The sequence below is a fragment of the Tupaia chinensis genome, unplaced genomic scaffold, assembly GCF_000334495.1.
Source record: "Tupaia chinensis unplaced genomic scaffold, TupChi_1.0 Scaffold000516_1, whole genome shotgun sequence".
Lineage (NCBI taxonomy): Eukaryota > Metazoa > Chordata > Mammalia > Scandentia > Tupaiidae > Tupaia > Tupaia belangeri.
In genome coordinates this window covers 132,903-140,468 of record NW_006160029.1, presented here as the reverse complement: position 1 = coordinate 140,468, position 7,566 = coordinate 132,903, and positions in this window count along the sequence as shown.

Sequence of the window (7,566 nt, the reverse complement as noted above, 5' to 3'; positions counted from 1 at the left end):
ATCTATTCAATGACTGCAGTAAGATATATAGCCCCAGCTAGGTGCTACTTTATAGGATGCATAAAGTTAGACTTGAGTTCATGGAAATATATATATCACCTGTGTTTGCTATGAAAATATTTAGATTAATTAAGGTCTTTAGTAATTCAATAAAATGTGGGGGAAAACAGTATAGAAAGCAAACATAGATACCAGAGTCAGAGTAGGAGGAGAGTGGGAGAAGACAGAGGATAAGAGATAGGGAATCAAAGATGGGGGGAAAAAAAGCAAAACATACAGAAAACAAGAAATGGAAGATTATTTGCTGACAATAACATGTTTGTTGATCTGCTTAATTGAGACAGTATACAGTGTACTCTGGATGGAAAATCTCATTTTGTATGCTGTAATGATGTACAGTGAATGAATGCAAATAAATAAATTGAAAAAAATAAATTAAAAAAATCTAACATAAAACAAAGTTGCTTTAAGTATGCAAATATTTCTTCATTGTTCAGCAATTGTAATAGGGATACTTTTTGTTGGTCAAAAATGAGTTAAATATTGGGGAACCAGCAGTTAGCATAATGGCTATGTTGCTGGACCCCCACGTAGTCGACCGCAGATCGCATCCCGGACCTGGTGGGTTGGGGCGCCGGGCGCGTATGCGTGCGTGCCCAAGATCCTGGGAGGAGAAGGGATTGCGGCATGACCATCCCCCCTGGGAGGTGATTTCTCGCTTTCTGTCTCTATGTCTCTTTCTGTCTGTCTGGCGAGAGCATGCGCCCTATAGCAAAAACCTCTCAAAAAAAAAAAAAGAGTTAAATATTAAACAAATGTATAAATGCCATCTATGAGCAATTCTAACCCCCCAGATTAGAAACATCAACATGATGAGAATTTATCTTGAAGGGCATCTTTATTTTGTCATCAGTGGGGGCGAGGTGCCTCATTGCATTTCTACCTTCTTTTTATTGATGCATTTATTATTCAGTGTGCAAACAATATAACCACAATTCAAAAATGTGGGATGTGGAGGACTAAACTCATTCATAATTATTCAGTTCAACTCAATCATTGCATCTCAAATTCGAAGAAAAGGAAGTCTGCTTTCAGTAGTGAAGATGAGACAGACTGCTTTTTCTTGGAGTACCCACCTGTAGGTACTCTCATGTGGTACCGCATTACTGATCTGTTAATATGTCATTATATATGATGGTGATAATGACAAGCTACTACTAAGACTGACATCTTCTCTTGTAATGTTGTCACAAAATAGTACCTGGAGAGATTGTTCCTAAAAAACCTCTGAAGGCAGGAAGCACCATGTTGTGTTTTTACATCTAATAGTTTAAATTGTAGACTATTCCTACCCAATTCCAGATTAGCACACTTAGACTAGACATTATTAAAATCTGGTAATCTTCATTTCTATTTTCAGCACTGGTTAGTATCTTGTAATTTTCCCTGTACAAAATTTATAGACATGCTTTTGTCATTTGTGAGTGCTCTTTTGCCTTCTCTTCTTCCTTAGCATTCAAACTCTGAAATAAAAGTATGTACTTTAAAAAATATACTTGATAAATAACTATGACTCATTGATCCAAATGATATTTTAAACAGCATAAAAGAAACACTGAGATTCATTGCAACATCATAACTGACATGTCTTTCATCTCCCTGTGTTGTGGTTTCCTCATATGTAAAGGGAGCCAACAGCTGGATCTACCAGCAAACTGTATACCTACTCACCTCCTACAGTCAGCACCTAGTCCTGCTTCCATCTTGATAAAACTGAAATTGCTTCCTGGTTTCCCCTCCCTTGCTCTTTCGACAGCAATCTGATTTCTACTCCTACTCCTCTACTAAACCTGCTCTAGCCAGGCTCCAGCCAAAGCCTTTTTGCTAAAATCCAATAAATACCATCCAATCCTTATTCAATGTAATTAACCTCTTGGAAATGGTCTATAGTGTGGACTAGTCCCTTCTTCCTGGAACACTTTGTCTCTGGTTGTCACAGGTCGACCTTTCTTGGGTTTATTCTTATCTCCCTGGCACTCTCTTCAAGTCTCTATGCATGGATTCCATTTTTTTTTTTTACATCACAATATACTTATACTTTAACTCTTATTTTGACACAAATGGTTAAATACTCTAGAAACTGTCTTCCATAGTTATCATTTCAGTTTCACAATCCATCTTGACACCCAAACCAGAAATCTGACCTTCATCCATCCTTCCTTCCCCTTTTTCACACTCTTTAGTCAAGTACCAAATTAATCCTGTTTTTCAACCCTACCTCCATTCTACCCCGTATTTTATGTCCATGTTCTATCTACTTCCTAGTTCCAGCAACATGTTCTTTTGCCTGTATCACTATTCCCAAGCTTGTTCTGTCTGATCCATCCCAACATGGTTGACAGGATAATTTTCCATAAGAGAAATATGACTATGTTACTGTCGTGTTTAAAATTCTTCAACGTTTTATGCTTCCCACAGGATAAGGTCTAAAATCTTTAACAGTTTACGAAGCCCTGCTTACTTTACAACTTACCTCTCTATTTCTTTCAGCACATTCTGTGTTCCTACTACACAGGTACAAATGGACTGCTTGGGAACCACTGGTAGTTGCAGGTGCTGACCCCTGCACCCGGGATGTACTTACCCTCAGTGCATCTGCACTCACATGCTATCTGCTCTCTATTTTTGAGTTTCAGCCTACATGTTACTTTGTCTAAGGAAAACCTTCTCTAAAAGCCTCTACTCTAACCTTCTTCTCTAGTTGTTCTCCCACTATTCTAATCTCTAGCACTGTCTGTGTTCTCCACTAAATTGTAAATTTCTTAAAAACAAGAACTGAGTCTCATTTGTTGTTTTAACTGAAGCCTCAAGCACAGCACCAGGCTTAGAGAGGTACACATAAAATAAACGTATTCAATTGAGCAAAACCAGAAAATAATCTCTAAGATAATTTTTTTTGGAGAGGTTTTTGCTATAGGGCATGTGCGCTCACCAGAAAAACAGAGACAGAGAGACAGAAAGTGAGAAATCACCCCCCCAGGGGAGATGCCCATGCCACAATCCCTTCTCCTCCGTTCTTCTCTCGGGATCTTGGGCATGCATACCACCGGCGTGAGTTTAAGCCATCAGGTCCGGGACTTCAGCCAAGGTCGACTACATGGGAGTCCAGCGATGTAGCCATTACACCATCTGCTGGTCCCAATCTCTAAGATAATTTTAAATAATAACATTATTTAAACACAATCTCTAAGATAATTTTAAATAATAACATTTAGTGATGCTGAACATATAGAATATTTCTAGAATGACTTTCTAGAGTGACCTTCTCTTTCTTATATAAGGCAAAACATGAAGCTATATCTGATGCAGAGGGTTTCATAAGAATTTTCAAAACAAGACACCAAAAATCTTTGTTTCTAGAAATGACTTACTTTTCTTGACTGTAAAGAAAAATCCATTGATTATACTGCTTTTATGCATTCGCTTTGTTTCTAGAAATGACTTACTTTTCTTGAATGTAAAGAATAATCCATTGATTATACTGCCTTTATGCATTCAAATATGCTAGAAATTGCATTAATGGAAAATAAAGCTTTACTTGTCTTCAGTTCCTAATTGCATTAATGGAAAATAAAGCTTTACTTGTTGTCTTCAGTTCCTGGGGCTGCCATAGCAAAGTCTCACAAACTGAAAGCCCTAAAACAACAGCAGAATTATTCTCTCACATTTCTAGAGGTTATATATTTAAAATCAAAGTGTCAGAACAGGTCATTTCTTTTGAGTGTTCTGTGAGGAAGAATCTGTGCCATGCAGCTTATTTCCTTGTTTTCTGTTTTCATTTGTTTTGAGGGGATTTATGATTACTTGTTGAAGAAATTTCATGGTGACTACTAAAGTCCTAAAGGGTTGGAGAAATAGAGAAGGGATTGCAGTGTGAACACACCTCATTGGGGGTGACGTACGCCTTCTCTCTCTGTCTCTGTCTCTGGTAAGTGCACGTGCCTTCTTGCAAGTAAAAAATAGAAGAAGAAGGAGCAGGAGAAGGAGGAAAAGGAGGAGAAGAAGAAGAGAAGGAGGAGGAAGAAGAAGATTATGAAGAAGAGGAGGAGGAGGAAGAAATTGTTGGTGTTCTTGCCTTGTAGATGCTTTAGTCTCTGTCTCCATTGTCACATGCCATTCGCTCTATCTTTCTATATTCATATTCCATCTTCTCATTAGGACTTCAGTCATTTTAGATTAGGGGACCACCCTACAGCAGTATGACCTCTCTCTCTATTTTTTAATTGCCAGAGGATGGGTGTGCTTGCTAGGAAGAGAGACAGAAAAACAGGGCAAGAGAGAAAGCGCCTCCAAGTGGGGATGTGGTAATGCCACAGATCCTTTCCTCTATTTCTCCTTGTCTTCAGGATTTGGGCAGCCATGCATGCACATGCTGTTGTTTAAGCAGCCAGGACCGTGATTCAAGCTACGTCAGGTTTGATTGTGGAATCTGATTGCCATAACCAGTGGCCTACATGGCTGGCCCAACCTCATCTTAATTGTATTTATAATGATGCCATTTCCAAATCAGACCACAATTTGAGGTACTGGAGATTAGAACTTCAACATATCTTTTTTTGGGGGAACATAATTTAACCCATACATTCATTTTAGGATATAAACATAGGGGGAAGATAGCTGTTAAGCTGTTTCTGTAGTAAACATCAAAATTATTACTCTACAAAGTCTCATTGTTTTGGTAATTCTGGCATTTAGACCAGAATTAATTTTTAAATCTCCAAAGTTGCATACGTTCAAGGGGTCAGCAGGTGGTCTGGTGGTTAGGCATTGACTTCTTGTGGTTAAAGTCCTGGACCCGGTGGCTTGAAACTCATACCAGGTGAATGTGCATACCCAAAATCTAGAGGGAAGACTGGAAGAGTAGGGATTGCAGTGTAGCCATCCCCACTGGGGAGTGATTTCTTGCTTTCTCTGTCTCTTCCGAGCACCCATGCCCTATAGCAAAAACTCTCTCAAAATAAAAAGGTAACATATGTTCATTAAAGAAAATAATTAAAAGATGTCAATTAAAAAAGGCAACTTTTCTGCCTTGTACCCCATCTCTCGTTATACTACTTTGAAGTCTTCACTGTGAACAGTATGGTTTGTGTTCTTCACAATCATTCACTGTGTTTGTACAAGTGTATCAAATACATATTTAATATATGAGATAAGTTTTTCTTCTTTTCCTTTTTAACCACAGTGGGAATAATTTATACGTATTTCTCTGAAACCTTATTTTTAAAATACAATATGCTGTTTAGCTATTGCATGATATTGTATAATATGGTAGAACTGGAACTTATTTATCAATTTCCTCATTAACATTAACATTGTTTCCATTTTTTGCCACTATGACAACACTACAATTGCCATGTGTTAGCTTCAAACACATCTCCTTGTACTTTACACTGATTTTTAAAAAGAGGTTTTTGCTATAGGGCGCGTGCGCTCGCCAGAGAGACAGAGAGAGACAAAGAGACAGAAAACGAGAAATCACCCCCCAGGGGGTATGGCCACACCGCAATCCCTTCTCCTCCATTCTCCTCTTGGGATCTTGGGCATGCATACACAGGTGCCCATTGTGTTTAAGCCAGTGAATCTGGGACTCGAACCATGGTCGACTACATGGGAGTCCAACGACATAGCCATTATGCCAACTGCTGGTCCCACCTAACACAATTTCTAAGAGAAACACATGATATTAAAATTTTTCATACATGTGGTTAAAAAAATAACATGAAATATACCATTTTCAAGTATATACATCAGTAGTTAAAATGCGTTCTATACTTCTCTCACTATTCTTTTAATTTCTCAACTGTTTTCAGAAGTTTTTATTTCCATAGCATTTCACAATGGCCTTAGTTCAAAAAGCCTGTGTAGCTAGCTGGTGGCTCTGAAGTCTGGCTGTGAGATATAAATCAATGCAGGGTTCGTCTGTATTTGGCATTTCCTGGATTATAGGACACTGAGAGAGATTCTCGGTCATTCGTTTAGACTGATTTCATGAGCTTGTTTTGAAGAGGTATGTTAGGAGAACACTAGGAAGATGGGATCTCTCCTTCCTATTCCCCAGAAAAGACCTGAGAATGGGGGCGTGATTGAGCTCATTGCCATCTAAAATTTTAAATGGTTATTGCTAGTGTAAAGTAGATCTATTGATTGTTTTGGAGATATGAGGTTTGGCAATGACTTTAAAAAATGATTTCTGGCTTACATATACTGGGAAGATAAATACTATATGTCCCTGATTAATGTATACTGAATGTCTGTATTCTATTGACAAATTATTTAGTTCATACCCAGTCTCTTGACCAACTTACCTTGAAATTCTAATAGCTTATATATATAAGTTATTTCTATTTCCTTGTACTAATAATGCCATCAGCCAGTGAATATACATTTATTCTTTCCTTTCTTGCATGAGTTAGTTATTTCAGTTTTATTCTTATTGCTTTAGCTTGAAACATCTAGAACTACACTGAACAAATAGTGGCAATGGGGTTATTCCTAATTCATTCCTTTTTTTTTTTTTATCAAAAAGTTCATTTCTTTTATGAGTATGAGAAACAAAGAGAGACCAAGTACCTAGAACAGGATTTTGATGCCACCATGCATGCTCATCCACACTCATCCAGTCTCAATTAGTCCTGGATCAAGGTACATATGTGCCTGGAGTACTCAGGGAAGTATCTGGATGCAAACCTGGGACCTTCCCATGTGAGCCAGCTTTGCAGAGGATTCCACTTTCCTTCTGTGTCACTGTCTGGAACCACCTAATTTGTTCTTGGTTTTAAAGTTTTATTTTTAGCATGCTGTTAGCTCTTAGTTTTTGGTGCACATGTAATTTTTTAAACTTTTCGATGTATAAGTAGCTTTTAAAAAATAAGTTTAAATAGTTTTTTTCTGTTTCTTTTTAGCCTTCAAATATCATCAAATACATTTTCACTATATAAGCATATAGATTTTTTGCATTTTTCAATCATTGCATTATGGTATTAGCTTTCTTATTGTTGATTAAACCTTCTATTACTGGAGTCAATGATTTTCTGTCATGGCTCATTTACTTTTAAGACAAAACTACATGTTGATATAGCCAAGTATAGTGATGGATATAATAAACCCTTTTTCATGGCATCTTATTTTTTTGGCAATTGTGAGTTTTATTTGTAATGCTTTATTTAGAACTTTTCAATCAAAATTTATAGGATTGATATCACTTTATATACCAAAAAATATAAGAAATAATATTTTGACAACTTTGTAGTTACCATGTAGCTTACAAAATAAAGCAGTACACCTTTAATTGCAGTCCTTTATGTGTTATAAATCATATTTTCCAACGACTGCCAGAAGTAACCATAACTCTGAAGTTTGTGTGTTTAAATCCTATGAAAAATTTGCATGCATTTATGTAATCAAAATATAGAATTACTTTGGATGTTTTAAGATATTATGCAGATGGTCTTATACTATACATATAATTTTGTAGTTATTTTAGTTTAACATTATGGCTTTGAGATT